General features: G+C 35.6%; 1 pseudogene across 1 annotated transcript; it reads left to right on the top strand.

Annotated features, from left to right (window-relative positions):
- Positions 1-3512: 3512 nt before the first annotated feature.
- LOC108586078 lies at positions 3513-12224 on the top strand (annotated as a pseudogene). Its single transcript, XR_004182701.1, has one exon. The product of XR_004182701.1 is annotated as a GTP-binding protein SAR1a pseudogene (transcript).
- The last annotated feature ends 9043 nt before the right edge of the window (positions 12225-21267 follow it).

Genomic DNA, 21267 nt, shown 5'->3' with positions numbered 1-21267 from the left:
AACATAAACTCCCTGAGGACAGAGATTTTTTTTTTTTTGAACTCCTCTATCTCCATTGTGTAAGACAGGGCTTGGCACATGTCTGTTCAATGAGTGAATTCATAACTAACATTTTTGCATTGCAATATGTTATCAAGAAATTTCAAGAATATCAAGAAGAGTTTTAGTATTTAAAAAAATTATTTTTATGGCCGGGCGCGGTGGCTCAAGCCTGTAATCCCAGCACTTTGGGAGGCCGAGGCGGGCGGATCACGAGGTCAGGAGATCGAGACCATCCTGGCTAACATGGTGAAACCCCGTCTCTACTAAAAATACAAAAAAATAGCCGGGCGAGGTGGCGGGTGCCTGTAGTCCCAGCTACTTGGGAGGCTGAGGCGGGAGAATAGCGTGAACCCAGGAGGCGGAGCTTGCAGTGAGCCGAGATCGCACCACTGCACTCCAGCCTGGGCGACACAGCGAGACTCCGTCTCAAAAAAAAAAAAAAAAAAAAAAAAAAAAAAAAAAAAAAAAAAAAAAAATTATTTTTAATGGCTATGAGATTGCGCTGTAATTCACCAAACCAATCTTTATTTGATGGATACTGAAGTTCTTTCCAACTTTTACCTACATAAAAATAAAATATTTGCTTATATATTCTGATGGCATTATTCTTTTGTTCTAATTAAATAAAATTAAAATTGCTCTCCTAATTTTATTTAATAGACCAGAATGATATTGAATCACAATAATTGCTTTAGTAATTCTTGAACCCTGAATTAAATAGACTCTGTCTGAAGTTTATAATTAAATTTAGTGTAGGCTTTGGTTTCATATATATACATATTCTTATCATTTTGAAGAAATATATACCTATTTTTATGCTACTAAAATATTTTTTAAAGATGTGGTATGAAATTTTATCAAAACTCTTTGGCATTTGGTTTATTAATATGATGATGTAGATTATCAAATTTTTCTAATAGTAATTTTTTAACATGCAGATTTACTCATGGCATATTCTATTTTATACACTGTTGGATTAAGTTAGCTGGTATTTGATTTAAATTGTTATCAATTTATTTATAAGAGAGATTTGTCTATACTTTTATAGAACAGTCTTTGTCAGTTTTTGATTAAAAAGCTTGGCTAAGTTCACTGAGATGGTTCACTTAAATTCTTTCTATGCTCTGGAATGGTTTATTTATATGAATACAACATGTTACTTGGAAGTTTGAAGGAAATCACCCATAAGACTCTTGAGAACCATGTCTTTTTAAATAGCTGAGTATTTGAAAATATATTTCCATTATGCTATGACAATTATTTTTGATGACGTTCCTCTTGTAAAGTACAGCATAACTGAAAGTTCCTGGAAATACAGTTTTGCCAAATTGCACAATTTTCTTTATTTTATGACACTGAACCTTTAATCTGCTAATCAACAATATCAGTCTCTAAAAGGATAATAGAATATACAACGTTCCCCAAACTCATTCATTATAGAATCCATCTCCATTTTTACATCACAGTTTTAACATCTCACAAAATAAAGAAAAACTGTCGAAGCTGCTTAGAATATAACTCTATGGCCATCCAGCCAACATTAATTCCAGGCTGCAGTCTTGATGTGTTGTGTGACCCTAGACAAGTTACTCAAAATAAGAATATCTAACTGAAAGGATTACGAAAAGAAATTTGCATAGTAGCGTGAAATATATCACATTTTTTACCCTTCTTATGGATTATTTTATCTCCTTTCTCATTTCAAGTTTTTTTTGTGTCTCTTTTAATGACTAAACAGACATGATCCTTTTTTCTTTCAAAGCCTACCAGTTCTATTGTTTTACATTTCCTAAATTTCTCATTTCTGATCTTACATTTTGATTTACTACTTCTATATTCTCAAACATGAGAGGCTTATGCCAGGCATTCTCTGCCCCTGTTCCGAAGTCAAGAGGCTGACTCGGGTTGCCACTTCTTCACAGACTGGACCCAGATCATGAGTTCAATCACTGGCAGGGCAGGCTGTTCTGTTTTCCTCCCCCCTCCTTTTAAAAGCAAGATAGTATAAGTTCTACCTTTATTTTCTGAGTGCAGTGCTTACCTCAGTATGTTTTAATATCATATGTCAACTTAAATTCTCTCAATATTAGTATCATCAGTTAATGAAAGTCTCTCGATTTCCCTAAATTAGATGAGAAAATGAGAACATTTTACTCCGCTTTTGTGCCTTCAACAACAGTTCTTATTAAAATTTCCCTTTTACAATTGTGTTGAGATTTGTATTCAGTCTTATACCCATATCCATAAAAGTCATTTTTATTTCCGTATGAAATTGTGCTTCCACCAGCTGTTTCATACCAGGCCTCCCTCATTTTTGAATACAATTACATTGAAAAGATTCCTAGGTAATTTCAATGAATCTGCATTTATTATTTTAGGGAGGAACACATAATTCTTTTCTGCAGAACTGAATTTTGTTGGTTAATATTGTATGTATAAATTTTCGTATATGTAACTGCAAGAAAGATTGATATTTAGCTTATTTGAGGACTGAATTACTTATTTTGTAACATCTTTATTGATATTTATCAAAATTTATTTTTGCTTTGCTAAGTAAATTAGGGATAATTTTTCTAGGAGTGTACTAATTTAAACATTATCAATATCATTCCCTTAAAGTCAGACTCAATTAATCTTGAATTTTTTTGTCAGTGGTAGATCTTCTATGATTTTTCCAAATTTTTATCTCTTTTGCTCTCTACAACAATGCTTGTAATAGCGTAGGTGCTAAATAAACATGTGTTGAATGAGCAAACCAAAGAATCTTTGCTCTGCAACTAGTCGATTAAGTTTTCTATTTCGCCTTGAGTTATTGTGCTAGAAAATAATCATTCCTAGGCAATGATCTGTTTCTATCTTTCTCTCTTTTTGTTAGTTGTTGAAGTAGCACTCTTTTTTAAAATTATTTTTTATGGTATTAAAGTAGCACTCAAAAATGACATATATTTAAGGTGAACAGCATGTTTTGATATACACATTCCATAGTGAAATGATTACTACAGTCAAACAAATTAATATATTTATCATTTCACGTAGTTATTTTTTGTGGTAAAAGTACTTACAAATCTACTGTTAGCAAATTTCCAGTGTATCATACAATATTGTTAGCTACAGTCCTCATGCTGCACATTAGCTCTCTGGACTTACTCATCCTACATAACTGCAAGTTTATGCCCTCTTACCTACATTTCCCCATTCCCCACCCTTATGTCCCTGTTGCTGGTAACCACCATTCTACTCTCTATTTCTATTTATTGGAGTTTTGTTTATTAGTTTGTTTTAAATTCCACATGTAAGTGAAATCATGCAGTTTTTCCTTTCTGCATCTGGCTTATTTCACTTAGCATAATGTCCTCCAGGTTCATCTTATGTTGTCAAAAATGGCACAATCTCTTTTGTTTTAAATGGGTGAATAATGTCTATATAGATATACACACACACACTCATACACACACATGCACACACACATATATAGTGGATGTATATCACATTTTCTATATCCATTCATCTGTCAACAATTACTTAGGTTGTTTCCATAGCTGTATCTTGGCTATTACAAATAATGCTTCAATGGGCGTGAGGGCATAAACATCTTTATCAGGTGGTGATTTCATTTCCTTTGGGTATATACTCAGAAGAGGGATTGCTTGAAACCTCTTCCAAGTACTTGACACATCTCCTTTATCATTTCCAATCATGTATATTTATATTGTCTTTAATAAAGATCTCAAACATTTGATCTGTTTTTTCTTTCCATCAAACCAGCTTTTGTCTTCTATTTAATTTCATCCTTTATCTTCATTAATTACTGCCTTCCTCATTTCTTTGGTTTACATTGTACTTTTTAATGTAAGTTATTTAGGTACTATGTACTTAATTTCTTAATTTATGTCTTTTTTCCCTCTAATAATGAAATAATTTAATTTCTATTGCATTTCAATAGATTGTAATTTTACTTTTGATATGAGTGTTAGGAGAATGTTCCTCAATTTCCTGGTGATTAGAATATTATCTCTGAAGCTTTTTTTTTTCCAGGGGTAATAATCACATAAGATAATCATTTTAAAGTGGAAATTCAGTGGCATTTAGTACATCCACAATGATGTGTAATCACCACTTCTATCCAGTTATGAAACATTTTCATCCTCCCAAAAGAATCCTTGTACCCATTAAGCAATGAACCTTCGTTCCTATCTCTACCCTCTTCCCCCACTCAGGTTCTGGAAACTACTAATCTGCATTCTGTCTCTGTGGATTTATCTGTTCTGGATATTTCATATAAACTAAATCATACAATTGTGACTTTTTGTGCCTGACTTCTTTCAATGAGCATGACATGCTGTCTGCAACAACCAGTTCAAGAAACCAAACCATAGCCCCTGTAGCAGTTGGCCCAAAATGGCCAAGACGTCATCAATAGCTGAAAGCTTTTCTAATTCCTCTCTGTCCCACTGGAAACTTAAGGTCAACCAAGGAAAGTCAAATATGCTTCCCTAACCAATTATATAGGATGCAGCACTTCTAATTAGCCTGCCTACGGCTTCCCATTCGAACAGCCTCCAATAAGGGCATACCTGAACTTTTCCCTTTTTCTTTTCTCCACTATAAAGTTCTCCCACTCCTCTGCCTGCTTTTGAGTTTCTGTCGAACACAAGTGATGGTAGTTGATTCCCTTGCTGCAGGAAGTGCTGAATAAATAGTCTTCACGTGTGCTGACTCTGGTGGTCTTTATTTCCACACTCAAATGTGCTGTATAGATTAGCAGAAACCCAGTTTCAATCTCACTGTATCCTTTCCACTTTCTCAATCTTGAGGATTCTGCTCAGTTTCATTTATTGTTTGATTAATTCTTTCTCAGGTGTTGCCCTCAGTTGAGATACATTGCCAACATGTTTTTAAAATTCTTGCACATCATTAGATGTTGTCCTATGCCTTGTAATGTGCATGATGTTTTAATTAAGGACAGGATTCCTTAGGTACAGTCTTCCCTCTTGGTTATCAATAGTCCTCATCTACTGTCTTAAAGTTTCTAGTCATGTGAATGAGAAGTGTAATTCTTCTTTCGGGGGAAAATATTTTTTAACACTTGTCTTAGTTGATTTTGTGTTGCTATAACAGAATACCTGACACTGGGTCATTTATAAATATAATAATTTATTGTTATTTATAAAGATAATTTATTTGGCTCACAATTCTGGCTCAATTTGGCTCACAATTCTGGAGGCTGTGAAGTTCAAGATTGAGCAGCCCATCTGGTGAGTGTCTTGTGCTGCTTTAACTCACGGCAGAAAATGCAAGAGGGAGTGAGCACATGCAAAAAGACACTCAGGAGACACTAACCAATTCCCACAAGAGAACTCACTTACTCACTGGAGAAAGCATTCATGAAGGCAGTGCCCCTATCAACCAGACACCTCCCATTAGGCCACGCCTCCTAACACTACCAAAGTGAGAATCAGATTTCAACATGAGTTTTGGCAGGGAGTGGGGGTAATCACATCCAAACCACAGCAACATTTAAGTTTTCGCATAAACCTAGGAGCTCAGGCATTGTACCTGGATACATTGGGTATGTATGTCTTCTTATCAGTCTTGAACTCTAACATCCTCTTTACCTGTAGACTCAGGTCTTTCATAAGCCTAGGTAAGCTTTTTTTTTTGTTACTATTTTCTTCCCCTAATATGTTCCCTTTTTACCTTGTGGCGCTTCTATCACTTCTTAAATCTTCTATGCTTTCCTTCATGATTTGTGTCTAAAATGATATTCATTTAAAAATACATTTGCACTTGATCTGCAAAGCCTACTAATTTAGTTCCCTATACAGGTCACTCTTCCTCACTTTACTACTGAATTATTTATTTAGGAAATTATTATTTTTACCCCAGGATGTCTCTTTAGAGCTTCGCTGAAATCTTCATAAGTATTCTATTTTTTATTATTTTTATAATCAAAATGTCATCTGTCTCCTTCAGCAGTTGTTTTACTAGTTGTGCATTTTTATTCATTGCCTTCGTCTTCGTATTTTTTACTGGGCTCCCCTGGGCTTCTTTAAGTGGCTTCTTGAGATTTTATAGATCTCCAAGGCACAAATCCTTTGGCTTCTTGTGGGACAGAGTGAAGAGGTACACTCATGCAGAACCAAAACCTACCTTCTTAAGGTGTCCAGAAATCTCCTTTGAGAATCCACCACTCTGTGGCCTTTGGCCTGGGCTTCTTGATGCTAACCTTAGGTTTTTCCACTCCAATAGAGCCAAAATAAAATCCATTATTTTCACCTATATCTGGAGCCCCACACAGTCTAGCATCACAGTTGCCTAGCACTACATAGAGGTGCCAAAAATGTTGACTCAGGATCAATTTGTTTGAAAGCAGAAGAGGGTGATTTTCCAGGAACCATATTGCTGGAATCCTTTTGTCTATAAGCAAAAGTGGATCAAGTATGCATAAGTCACATAATCACTCACTCTTTCAAGCTATATTATGTACACTATCATAATCCCTCTCCTACTCTTTCAAGCTATTTTATATCGCTATCACTTCTTTCAGCTGTAATAAACACAATACCCAGGGAGAACTTAGAGGAAGAAGAGGCTTATCAGCAGCTCAATCTCTTTTTCTTTTGCTCAGCGTCCTCAGCAGGTTGCTTGCAGCTTCACAGAGTTGTTTACAAAGACAGAAAGGAAACAGTAGTGGAGACGTAATGCTGCTCCCATTCTCATATAGAAAGCTTTCCTTGGAAGATACCTTCTGTCTCATTGGTCAAATCAGGTTAGCTGCAAGAGAGCCTGGGAAAGAGAGTGATTCATTTTTACCCTTAGCTACAAGAGAGCCTGGGAAAGGGAGTGATTCACATTTTTAATATTTATCACAGTGAGAGAAGAAAATTGCTGTTAGGCAGGCAACTGATACGGCTTGCCATATTTTCAGAGGACTATTAGGGGTTAAGTCATGGGGTGGGAAAAATATGCCTCTGGCTACCTAATAAATCTGTTTTCTTGAATTGAGTGATGGCTGCCTCCTTCTGCTTGTGGAGTGTCCATGTGTGTGGGGCACTGTTGAAGACAGATATGTCATTTTCCCAATATCTCTTGTCCTGCTACTCTGCCTCAAGGCTTCATCTGTACTTTGTGCTTAAAAATTCCTTCTGAAATCTGGCATATCTTTGATCAATAGTCCTAGCTTCTAACATTGTTGAAAATTTACATTTGTTTTTGAGATTTGCTAAGAATTTCATGGGAAAGTTGACAAAGGGTGTGGGGTGTGGTTTCTGAATGCCCTTGGCTTTGGTGCCAGAATTGGCATCAAGGACTTGGCCCCAGTGACTCCACAATGAAGCAGATGCTCCTTTGCATTCACCTGACTGCATGATGTCAGCGGCTGCAGCCATGGACGACTGATGTCACCCAAGGCAAGGTGAGGGCAGATCAGTCCCTCTTAACCACAATTCTATATATAATATTGAGAAGATATTTTTCAACGTACAGAAAGAAAGCCTAATTGACAGCCAAGGGCTTAGCTGCTCTGAAGTTGTTAATGAACAAGATAATAACAGGTTTTACTTTTTGCAATGGTATAATTTTTCCTCTAACAATTTCAGCTAATTTTCAGGTTGTGATAAAAGAATAAGTCCCTTAATGTTAGGTGATTAATTTATGCTACACCAGATCATATGGCATATAGTGACTGCAAATGATCTAATTCTCAAAGGCAGTTTTTCAGAAGGAGCAGAAAAGGCAAGTCAGGGTTAGCAAAGTCCAGGCAGAGACCTGGACTATACTGAACTATACTGTTTAGATTAAAAATACTGAATTATTTAAAAAATGAATGTTTTAGCAAATGAGCACAGTTTTATATGGTGAGAATGAAGTTAGTAGTTTGTGATTGTTTGGCTAGCCATGGAGAACCTTCTATTCCAAATGAGGAGTTTATCTAGTCATGATGAAATATTTTGGGGAAGAGGGGTAAAGTAGAAAAAAATTAACAATAGGTTTAAAAAATCTTTCATATAACATATTTTCTTCTTAATTCTTGGAGGGCAAAGCACCCATCACTGCCTGTTACACTGATTTAGATAAGCTCTAGATGTCTAATTCCCAAGCATAAAACATTCTGATGTCTCATGGTATCTTGCCACTCAAAATGTGGTCAAGAGGCTAGTAGTATCTTATCACTTGGGAGCTAGTTAAAAATGTAGGACCCATACATTCAGCAAGTAGCTGGTCTGTGTGCTCTGAGTGAGGGTCTGAGTCACCTGCCATTTTGCTGGAGGAGCCCCTTGGGCCTTAGTAAACATTTACAATGTCTTTCATCTTTGAGTGGATCTACCGAGGCTTCAGCAGTGTGCCCCAGTTCCTAGGACTTGACAAGAAATCTGGAAAACTTGGGTTCTTAGGTTTAAACAATACAGGCAAAACAATTCTTCTTCACATGATCAAAGATGACAGATTGGGCCAACATATTCCAACACTACATCTGACATCAGAAGAGCTAACAATTGCTGGAATGACTTTTACAACTTTTCACCTTGGTCGGCACGAGCAAGCATGCCAGGTTTGGAAAAATTGTCTCCCAGCAATGAATGGGATTGTCTTTCTGGTGGACTGTGCAGATCTTTCTTACCTTATGGAATTGAAAGTTGAGCTTAATGCTTTAATGACTGATGAAACAATATCCAATGTGCCAATCCTTATCTTGGGTAACAAAATTGACAGAACAGATACAATCAATGCAGAAAAACTCCGTGAGATATTTGAGCTTTATGGACAGACCACAGGAAAGGGGAATGTGACCCTGAAAGAGCTGAATGTTCACCCTGTGGAAGTGTTCATGTGCAGTGCACTCAAGAGGCAAGCCTACAGGGAGGGTTTCTGAAGTTTTGACAGTGAAAATAAGAGTATTACTTCTCTGGACTGATCATATTCACAGCTTCCTCATGAACTTTCCTAATAGAACAAGGAAAGCTCTCCAACCATGTCTGGCATTGTGAAGCCTAGAGTCTCTGTCAACTTTCTCATCACCCAGTGGTGACATGTGCTCTTCTCCACACCGTTGGGAGGTAATGCTTCCCCATGTGCAGTATTCTGGTCAGTATCCTGGGACTTGGAAGTTGGCAGGATTTGCCAGGTAAAGCTATGTGCCATTGTGGGGCACCTGAAAAGAAAATACATCTCACCACTGTAATTGATTTCAAAAGAAAGCAATTCTATTTTTTAAAGAAAGTGTTGTTAATGTAATTGCTATCCCTCCTCACATTTTTAGTTCAAGTTTACTTGGTCTAGAGTTCTCTATTCTTTTTTATTAACTAATGAATGATACTTAGATACTTCATAAAATTAAGCGCAGATACGCATTGGAGACCAGAGCTCATCTGGGTGAACTTACTCCTGCTGAGTTAGCAGGTTGGTGAGAGAAACTCCCACGAGCACACCTGTCTCTAACTGCCTTGGAGTAGGTGGCATTATCTCGCCCACACAGAACTAGAAAAGGGACAGAACTCTGGCCTTGCAGTTGTGGCAGGTTTCAGTGTGGTAAGCTAGGGTCACTCCTCATCGGGGAATGTGTAGCAGATTGTTCACTGTGGAGGAGTTAATTATAGACTGGGTTATTCTTACTTATAAAGTTACAGATTTCAGCCAGTCTCTGCTTTTGTACTTTTGTGAAATTTTATTTCTCTCTATAGCACCTTTTTCATTTTTGGTTATAAAAAGTGACTTTCACTTTTTAAAAGAGTTGAGAACATCTCTCATGTCACATACTGCAGGTGTGTCAGTTACTTTTACGTAGATTCTAGAGGGAAATTTTTCTAAATAGGGAGACAGGACAAAATTTACAGTTTAAGCGCTCTTAATTCTGTGAATTGAGAACTGAAAAGTATTGTGGTACTTGTTTGGATCCAGAAAATTTTACTCAGTGAGCTTTAAAATCTCCATTTGTGAATTTGGCCTCTATTGGGCTGTTCATGAACTCTTTTTCTTACATCTTGTCTCCTTAGATATCTGTGTTGTTGGTATTAAAGTATCGGATAACATCTGTAGCTTTTCCAGGTTTGTGTGTTTGTTTGTTTGTTTGTTTGTTTGTTTTGATATGGAATTGCCTTTCTCCATTGCAGAAATAAGCTGGGGGAAACATTAACCCAAAAACTTTCTGTAGAGCTGTTCCTTGGGAGACAGCATCACTTATTGGCAGTAAAGACTCTGCATAAAAGCACCAGCGTCCCTACCAGGGTGATGAGGTTTAATTTTATAGCATTCTATTTTCCTTGTACCACACGTAAAATTGAATTTTGGTGATCTTAACCTATATTCTACCCTTGTAGTAAAAGATCAAACGATAGATCTCCCAGGAAAAGATAACATAGGAGATGAAAAGTTGGGAGGATATCTGTACTCTAATGTGAGGGTAGGGAAACTGTGGATAATGTATTTCCAGGGTAACAGAGTATCCTTCTTTAGTTGCAGTTTTCATTCTCAGTCTTCAGTACTGACTTGTTGGGAAAGCGTACTTTTTCACTGCCGGGTACCGAATGCAGAGACTCAATGAAGTATATGTCTGGAATGTTCGTGCATTTCACTTATTAGTAAGCATGGCTGGATTGAGACAATTGTTGATTTGGAAAGGGGTTAAAATCTTAAGCGAAAATAATCTATCGAATAGTGAATGAACTGTGTAATTAACTTGGATATTTTTAATTTCCTATGGCTAAAGGTTCCCCATACTTCTCTATTCAGAGACATGAGAAGTATGATTGCTTCAGTGTTAGTTTTCCTCCTTTTTTGTCCCCATTTGTCTCTAGTCACTTTGTTGCAAGCTAGAAAACTGGGGGTTCTCCATAGGACAGCTCTTTGTGAAAGTGTTTTATCCCACTGGAGAAAGGGGATTGAAAATCAGTTAGGACCAGTGTATTTCTTGTCCCACAGAACATTATTCCTATAATAAAATAGCTGAAAGAAGCTGCTGTGTGGAGCTTTGGCACCTTGTACAGGAATTCCAGTGAATTCAGACTTTTCATTCTGTTTTATCAGGATACATGTATGTCCTATTTCAAGAAAAGTAAAATCGTCATTTACAAAAGAATGTCTATCTGTATCCTAAACATTTATATAAAAAGTTAAAACAAAGCAAAAGTGTAGAGCCTTAGATAGCACCTACATCTACTGAACCAGAGCCTTATTTTACCAGATCCCCTGGTACACTGGTATTGGAGAAGCACGGACATGGCCTCTGAGAGTGGGGATGGTATGAAAGCGAGAAGGCGAAACTGATCATCTTATTTCAAGACACTGGCGATTATGCGGTTTAAATATCTTTATTACTTTATTACTTTTAGGTTTGGCTTACTTGGCTTACTTTTCAGGCTCAGCCTTCTTCACTGTGAATTACACACATCCAAAGCTTTCCATGTACTTATTTCTAACAGTGACTTCCCCCAGTGCCTGAATTTTCACTATTAGAAGCATTTTTTTTTTTTTTTGCATTAAGTGTGGGCAGAGGTTAAAATAGTCATGTATTCCCTAAAATAGATAATGCATTATGCTGTTTTCATGAAAGGCAAGACTTGTTCTAGTCCGTGTGTGTGTGTGTGTGTTTGTGTGTGTGTGTGTCTATGTGTGTGTGTTGAAATAATCATGAAGCAGGGACTAAAGAAATTTGAATCAAACGTTTGCATCTGGAGAAGGGACAAATCTGAGACATGAAGCATGGCAGTGAGGACCATGGGCAGCAGAGGGCAAGGAACAGCCTGGGAAATCTAGCTGTGAGGGATTAACACAGGAAAGGTGGGAGACACATCTCAGAAACAGTTGAGTTGGGGTCCGCTCCAACACTGTCTACTTAGTGTATATAAATTGTTCAAATAACACATTTGATTCCCTCCGCAACTCTTTCCTGGGACAAATATCACTCAGAATCTTCCCATCTGAATTCCAGAAGAGTTAAACACAGCATCACCTTTCAGAAAATTCATCTAAATGGAGTATCTAAAATGTCTTCCATTTAACTTTTTGATTCTGTACAAGAGTAATGCTTTAAGATTACTATATAAATAAACAAGCTGAAAACTAGATGCGCCAGTGACAGCTTTAATAATCCAATCCTTTTTAAATTTTGTAATGAACTTTTTTTTTCTTTTTTTCTTTTTTTTTTAGACAAGGTCTTACTCTGTCGCCTGGGCTAGAGTACAGTCATATGATCTTGGCTCACTGCAACCTCCTCCTCCCAGGTTCAAGTGATTCTTCTGCCTCAGCCTCCCTAGTAGCTGGGATTACAGACACCTGCCACTGCACCTGGCTAAGTTTTGTATTTTTAGTAGAGACGGAGTTTCACCATGTTGGCCAGGCTGGTCTTGAACTCCTGACCTCAGGTGATCCACCTGCCTCAGCCTCCCAAAGTGCTGGGATTACAGGCTTGAGCCACCGCACCCGGCCTGTAATGAACTATTTTTAAATGTTAGATAAAGATTGTTTTTTGTTTCTGTTTTTGTTTTTCCTATTTCAACAGTGAGGAGTAATGCAGCATCCACAATATTGCTCTACAATGATGTTTCTTAAGTCTATACTTTTTTCACTGAAAGAAGTGACAGTTTTATTTAAATACTTTAGTTCTTTGAGATGGAAAGCGAATACTGCCATCTCTGGGTGCTTGCTATGTGCCAGCTCTGGCACTAAGACGATTAAGATAATTATTTTAGGAGGAATAGAAACTATTTCAGAGCATTTTCATATGAAAATGATTCTAAAGAAAATGTGCTCAGAAATTTTGGAACAAATCCTCGGCCCACAACCTCCCTCCCTGTCTGCGCCTCACAGGCACGTGCAGAATCAGATGAGTTGGGCTCAAACCTCACTTGGGCATGTCACTGAATAGACTTTTTGTTCCTTGTCCTCTGAATATTGAATCCTGAAACTCCTGTGGTAGAAAAAGTTATTAAGTACCTTGAAAGGTATAGAAATCTATCATTAAATGATAGATTTAGATTTTTAAATTATCTTACTAGTTGTACAAACAGTCAAAATAATTTTCCTGTTAGTAAAAAATGGCGCTTTGTTAAGCTTATCCTAAATGATATTTAAATACTTTGCGATACAAAGTTATTAATACCTGAGGAGCTACAGGACATGTGAATGATTTTTAATCTAATTTCTGTTGCTCTAACCTCTGTACTCATGTTTATAACTCCAGCCTAACATAATATTCTCTTCTGACATCCCAAAGCTCATTATTATTTTATTCCAAAATCTCATAATTTTTTCAAGCTTGCCACAAATATGATCTTAAAGTACATAAATCTGCATTAAATCTTTCTGGTAAACCAGGTGTGCCCCTTATTCTTTGACCTTTGTTCAGTCGGTATGAACATACATTCTCTTCTGATTCTAGTGAAGTTGAAATTTTTTCCACACGTTTCTTAGTTAGTCATTGTATTATAATTTTTATTATTTTTGATAGAGTCTGCTTATTTTCATTATCTTTATATCTATTGATACAGTAGTAGCACATTATATTTGTTCTCACATTTTATGTATTATGGGTGTCAGTTTTTTGGTCATACTTTATTCACCTATTCCCCAGGTTACAATTTGCCTTTAGTATTTGATTATTTGTTTGTTTTAGTTTTAAATTTTAAGTTTTAAATATTTAAGCATTCAAAAGTCTTTAACTGATCTACATCCAGAACATTTTCTTAAGCAATTTAATGTGAATGATCATTCGAAGTCGAATTTGTTGAAATATAATAGCAAATATACATCAGGAGTCTCTTTGGAGATCTGAAACTCTCCTGCAAGGGGCTCCTAGGAGACAGAGACATTTAAAATCAATAAATTAATTAACAAACAAAATGCTTTCTTTCCTGAGCATAGTCACTGTTCGTTTTGATATCTCAAGATAAACATCTTATAATTCCTATGCATTATTCAAACATGGAAAGATAAGTGTCTGCATATATAATCAAATGGTCTGCACTGGATAAAATCCAGACTCATTTCATAAACCAATGTGGAGCAATTTTGATAGCTTTTCACTCATTTTCTCTAATTGGAAAGAAATTTACATATAATCACAGTTGCAGCATGAAATAGGAGAAATCCATTTTAATCGTTTAATATTTCATTTTAAAAGCCATATATAAAACTTTAAAAATATCTGTAACTTTTTAATTTAAAATTACCACTATTTTTCACAAATATTCAAAATATGAATGAAATTATATTGTGGTATGCTATTCAAAATGCCTATTGTGTGTGTGTGAGAGTGTGCATTCTGATATGTATCATTCTGTCTCTGTCTCTACATTTTCTGGCTGAACTAAAACTCTTTCTTTTCTCAATATATACTTACAATTTATTATTCAACCTTGAAGTTGATATTGTGACCTTTAAGATTATTTATGTAACAAAGACCTCAGAAATAAAATAATACACATTGTAAGTAACATTTTTTTTTCTGAGTTCCAAGTTGAGCTTTGTTAGCTCAGACTCACCAGTTGTAGATATTATTGATATATTGTGATATATATATGTATATACTATAGAAAACATATTTGAAACTAGAATTTAGACTTTCTAGATTTATGAAAGGAAACATTTGTTTTCTGAATTTTTGTATTGTGGAATTTTTCAGCAGCATGAATGTACATACTCATTACCCAGAATTCTGGTTCCTGTATCACGTTGTTGGGTTTATTTTGAGCCTGGTTATCTCCTGATCTGACACCACAAAGTTTCCAGTGGCAGGTCGCATGCCTTATATACAGTTCCTAAGTGGGTGTATTTGAGTGTGCTGGGCACTCAATCAATGTTTAATGAAAGCATTACTATCTATATAAATTGATGCAGATATGTTTGAATACCTAAGCATAAATGTTAACTGGATATTTTCCCTTTTGCTGCAAAAAATTTGATGCAGTTTTAAAAATTTGTTTAACAGAGTTTATTCTAGGATCCCCAATGATGGAGAAGCAGCAGCATCTGAAAGCAGCACACATTTGGCACAGTTAACCCTCCTCCATGATGTCAGCGCTAATGACAAAGGAGAAAGCATTGTGTATGAGTCAGAAGACATTTCTCCAAATAATATTCCTAACTAACCAAAGATCTAGAGGGGGAACCCCAAAATTATAGCTAAAGTTAGAGTTTCTAAGCACAGTCTGGAAGCTCCGGATGGGAACTGAAGGGGCATGCCAGATGGATTACAGTTCTGCTTCTTGTATTGCGGGGATCCAAAAACCTCTGCACTCGTTTATAAGCCCAGCCTAACATGAGATTCTCTTCTTACATTCCAAACGGTCATTATTATTTTATTCAAAAATCTTGTAATTATTTCAGGCTTGCCACAAATATCAGATCTTAAGGTATGTAAATTGTTTTAACACTGTTCTGTGTATAATTATGTCAATTCTGTCAAAGTTTTACAGGAATAAGATAAACTGCAAATTTAAATATGTACATTTGCAAGGAATATGATGAATATTGGCATTTAGAAATGCTGAACCAATTTCTACAAATGACATAGATGAGTACCAATTTTTAGCAAACCAGGAGGGAAAGTGATATGAAATAAAGAGGTGGTATTAAGTAACTTTTGGCAGGAAAAGTATGACTAGTTTTTTCAGAGCTTTTTAATTGCTTTAGATCTTTGGAGCCAAATTTCAAACTGATTTGCAATGTATATATTATACCACATCTTTTCCTCCCCAAGATATTTAATGTTTCCTCTTCATTTCCCCCTCACCCCACCACCTAGTTTCACAGCTCTTCATGAACACTATGCATCCTTCAAAGAAAGAAAAGCAATTTGATCCTCTTGGTGGAAATCTGCCCAAGGTTTGGTATTCACCGAACAACTTGGCTCACCTTTCCCTGAGCTGGGAGTCAAGAATGTTTCATTATTTTACCATTAAAACCTTGTGGTTCAAAATTCCTGAGATGAAGTAGAGCTACATATTTCTTTCTCTTCAAATAAGCAAGTAAAATAAGCATCTATTTTATCAGAATGTACTTGTTTGTAAATAGAGTAGACTTGTATTGTGGTCCCTCATTGATGACTAATCGCTTAACTTCCATTGTAAGTGGCATTGAATATTATAAATGGTAAATTTTTTAAAAAGTTAACAAAAAGCATACTTCTGTTTTCAGGTCAATTTTTCTTTAATCTATGATTTGGTTTAGATATAGAAGTAGCAGGTTTAGTGTAGAGATGCTCTTAATATAGATGGAAAAACACAGTGTCTCATTAGAATACTAATGTTTGAGAATCCTCACAGTGTTAGCAAAGTTAATGGATGCCCTCAGAACTGAGCCTGCTGGGATGATGGCTCACTGACAGAGGGCTCCGTGGTTTACAAAACTGATAAGTCAACAGTATCAAATATTCACAGAAGGAATACACAAATCCGGCAAGCAATATGATTTCATTTCATTGCAAATCCAGTAAGCAATATGATTTCATTTCATTGCTCAGGAATTGTGTGTTTTGAGGGATGTTAAGCTTTAAAGAAATTAGTTTAATTTGTTTGTAGTACGTATTTTGCTAATACACATTCTAAGTAAGCCCATGACCTAAATTAATGCACACCTTGTACTTAAGTGGTAAAGGAAAACACTCTGAAAATATCTTCTAATCAGTTACATTTTGTTGTGATCCTAGATGTTTTAATCATTATGATTCAGTAAAGAAGAAAACTAACTTGATGTTCTGAAGTCATGATGCTCAGTCTAAATTGCTGACCCCATCCAAAGCCTGACATCCATGTGTCAGCCAAGGTAACAATTGTTCCACTAATAAAGTATTTCAGGAGACCTTAAAGGTTAAGGACACTTTGTCTCTAGCATTAGTTAGTATCACTCTAAAACTGCACATAAACCTAAGAAAAAGTAATTCTTTAGAAAACTCAATTGTTAAGTTGAGGCAACTCTAATTTCAATAATCTGAAGGTGCTTTTTTCTAATTTACATATATTAGAAATATCTAATATAGTTAAATACGTGTCTAATATATAAAAATATATATTAGATATACATCATATCTATGAATTTAACTATCTTCAATATGAGTACAAATGATCACATTTGCTAATGGACAGGGCCCATATTAGGAGAGTAGAAAATAACTAGTTTATATTTTGCAACACATTCCTCAAGTCAGCAGCTGTTAATGAGAGTGAGCTTGGCAAATGCAATCTTCATAGAGAAGCTTGCTCTGTTCTATTATCTTTAGCCCATGTAGACTTCTAGTCTGGAGTATATTTTGGGAGAAGATGGGGAGCACAGAGGCAGAGATAAAAGAGATACAAAATCATATTTCAATAACGTTGTTGTGTCATTTATTTAAGTCTACCTAGCCTACTACACCTTCTACATGGCCATTTCTGCATGCATGGAGTGTTGGGAATTATTCATCATTTGGTTTAGATATCTAACGATGATTTGTTTACATATAGATTTGCATGCTGGGATTCAAGCCACTTTTCCTGCCATCAAGGAATTCAGACTTAATTTGGGATAAAGACAAGCAAAAATATCATCCCATACAAAGTGGTAGGTATAATTAGGGGCAAGCACTGAGAGCCAGGTGCACGCATAGGGAGAAAGTCTAGGGAAAGCTGTCTGAAGGTGAAAGCATCGAAGCCAAGTTTAATGGCCAGTTAGAAATTAGCTAGATTAAAAAAAAAAAAAAAAAAAAAGGAACTGGGACATTCCAGGTAGTGGAAGTAGCTTGGTATGGGAAGAAAGAAGCAAGAGCTGAAGCTGGAGATAGAAAAGAACCTAAATGATGAAAGGTTTTGTATGCCATTCTAAGGACTTCAGATTTTATCCTGAAGGTGATGGGGAATCTTTGATGAAATTTAATAATCACTTTTGAAATTTCAAAGGATTACTTTAGAATGATGGATGGAGGCAGGGGAGTGTGTTAGAAAGCTATTGCAGTCCTGCGTACAGAGGATCCGGACCTGAACTGAAGTGGTGGTATAGTGTCGGAGATTAAGAGGAGTGAGCTTGGTTGATAAAGATTAAAGATATAGTTTTGACAGAATTTGAAGTCAAATGGCTCTCTAGATGACCTTTGAACAACAATTACAGTGGCAGTTGAAAACATAGAAGTAGATCATTTCACCCAGTGAAAGTCTGTAGAATAGAGAGCAAATAAATTGTTTATAAGAATGACATCTCTGATATCTATGATAACTTTTAAAAAGTCTTTTTTTCTGCTACCTCTACCCATTTTTTTTAATCACTTAAATAAGTACACATAATACACAAAACTAGTAACTATTGGAACTCTAGTAATTGAAAGGTATGTAAATTTATAATCATTGATAATAATGATTATAGTGAATATTAATTGAATTAATATTTAATGAATAGTCACAGGTACTGTGCTAAGCATTTTTAATTATGTTATTTAACATAATATTCACTATAGACATGTAAATAAGGAATATTATAATCTCATTTTTTTGGATAGTGAAGCAGGGTTAAAGAAATTAAAACTCTTGCCCCTGTTGATATATTTAGTGTATGTTAAAACAGATACAGATCCTTAGTGTGCCTTGTTCACATTTTTTCTCATCCAGTTGAATGTAAGTGTGATGTGTGTAGTAATAACCACAATGCTGCCCTGTTGGTCTCAGTGTCAGCAACCAAATAGCCTTTCTGAAATCTGGATTACTGCCTTGATAAATATCTTAGTTTGGTGAACTCTCTCAGATAATTTTACTTTATGTCATTTTGTTTTCACTAATATTCTTGTTATTATTGTCTTATGTGGCTTTCAGAGTGTGTCTGTGCGTGTGTGTGTGTGTGTGTACACTAGTACATAAATAAAGTCTTTGTTCTCTTAGATCTTACCTAAACCTAGAGGCAGAATAAGAAAGAGATGTAAGACTATTTGAATCATTAAAAAAAAAATCAAAGTATAATTGAATAGAGAATAAAGCCTTACCATGGAAAGTGTTATTTAGATATACGAAATACACGTTCATAAGTAATATTTCTGTGGCTCATCTGAACCAGAAATGTAATTTTTTAGAGTACTGGCTGGTGGGAGGAAGATTTTTTAGAGTATTGGCAGGTGCCAACGCAGGCGGGATGGAGAAGTGGAGTAAAGGTGCAATGAGTGAGGCCCTCTCACTCTCTGCCTGATACGTCTCCTTTCCACAGAACGTGAAGGCAACAGGAATTTGGTTCATGAGAATCCTCTCAACAACATATACTGGCTAGACTACAGCATGTTTATTCAGGGCCATATTTTCAGAGTGGTGACACTATAAAGATGAGCTAAGCACCATGAATTACTTTTAGACAGTCATTTTCTCATTTGACTTTTAGAGTGGACCCATCTTAAATTGTAGACAATATGACACAGTTTATCTAATTTACATAAAAATTCTCCTTGGTGCCCTGAAGGATTACCTGTGAAATAATTTTTCTGGGACATTAATAGTGCTTAACAGTCTATACCAGTCTGGAGGTTGCCAAAGGCTGAGCAAAGTTTTATTTTACCCATGTTGGTGTCTCTTTAATATTATTAAATATATTTTCTATTATCTTCAAAACATCAGAAGAATTCCTGAAGTTATATAAACTCCTTGTACTTTCTCCATATTTTCATAGCAGAATATGAAACTAATAGTAGTGAATGAGTCTGTTTTATTTAAACCTTGTGCTCATTAGTAAGTCATAAGGTTAAAAGGGAGGACTAAAATATAGTAATTGTTGGGGAGGAAAGACTTCCTTCTGCCTTCTTAGGTTCTGTGGCTGACCTAAGAACTAAACTAATGTGTAACAGATTAACAGGAGAAAAGCATACAAATGTATTTATGTAATATTTTTACATGTGCGTAGGAGAATTCAGAAGGAAAACAAAGATCCAAAGAAACCGTCAGGCCCAAATGCTTACATACCTTTTACACTAAGAATAACAAATTGTGGGGATGTGACAAGACAAAGAAGCTTGGGCTAGGGGCAATAAATTGTGGGAAAGAGATTAGGAAATATATGGAGGAGACCAATGGAAGTTAAGGGTTATTTTAGTAGGTTTGTTTGAACAGGTCTCTTTTGTGTGGACTCCCAGCCTCTAGTGATGAGAATGTTCTCTTCCTGCTATAGGGAAGGGACATTTCTCCTGGGAAATTTTACGATCTCCTTTTATGTAGAAAGGAGGAGATCAGAGATCCCTTCCTACATCTGTTTCTCAAGTGCATTCAGCTCAAAATTATCAATATGACAAAGTGGCATATTTTGGAATGGTATGTTCTAAAACTCTTCCTAATCTTATTCAATTTTTCAATAATTTTTTAGATGAAGACTATTTCTTCCTATGATTACTTTCATTTTAGTCACCTGAATTATACTTTTTAAAAATGTTATAGGAAAATAATTTAAGGTTGCAAACCTGAAAATAAGAGTTATCTCATCTTCTACTTAGCTTTATTTTTTTCTCAGTAAAGGGGGGTGTTGTCAACCAAATTCATTTTCCAGTACAGAATCAAATTATATTTCCCCATTAGTTTTACTATTATGGTAAAATAAATGTTAGTATCCCGCATCTTATATGCTTTACCCATAATAAAGAACAGACTGTGTGCTTAATAATGGCAGGGGCACTGTTCATTATTTTACCACTTGAATTCCTAGTATCTGTCAAACTCCTGACCCACTGTTGGCCCTTGAATCTTGACAACTATTTCTTGAATGAATGAATTATATAGCTTGTCACATTTCAGAAAATACTTTAAATTCCTGGTGTTTCATATTCATTCTGCTCCTACTGAAAATTATATGTGCTCTTTGACTTACATACTAGTGTACTTCACCAAAGTAAACATATTTGCCAGAAGATACTGTGGACATCAAATCTATTATGGTAGAGAAGTATTTCTTAAGATGAATACATTGCTTTGTGAGGAATGTTGTGGTCACTACACTTAACTAGTTTTTTCAATCAAATCAAAATACATCTGCAGAGTATCCTGGTAATTTTGGTCTCATTTGTCACTGTGCATTATCTTTTTTTTTTTTTTTTGCAATAGTATCCTGTTGACTCTTTTGAAATAATGCAATTCTTTAGCCAATGTAGTATACTACCATATTCTGTCTAAAAGGCCAGGGATTTTCTAGGTCTTTGAAATTTATATTTTCAGCATTTTATCCCTATATGACATGGTATAAGCACATTCTACTGTAAAATTCCAGGAAAATCATGCCCCTGGTGATTGAAGATATAACTGG

Source organism: Papio anubis, chromosome 3 (assembly GCF_008728515.1).
Source record: "Papio anubis isolate 15944 chromosome 3, Panubis1.0, whole genome shotgun sequence".
Taxonomy (NCBI): Eukaryota; Metazoa; Chordata; class Mammalia; order Primates; family Cercopithecidae; genus Papio; species Papio anubis.
The sequence above is the reverse complement of the archived record's forward strand: the minus strand, read 5'-3'. Positions and strand labels throughout refer to the sequence as shown.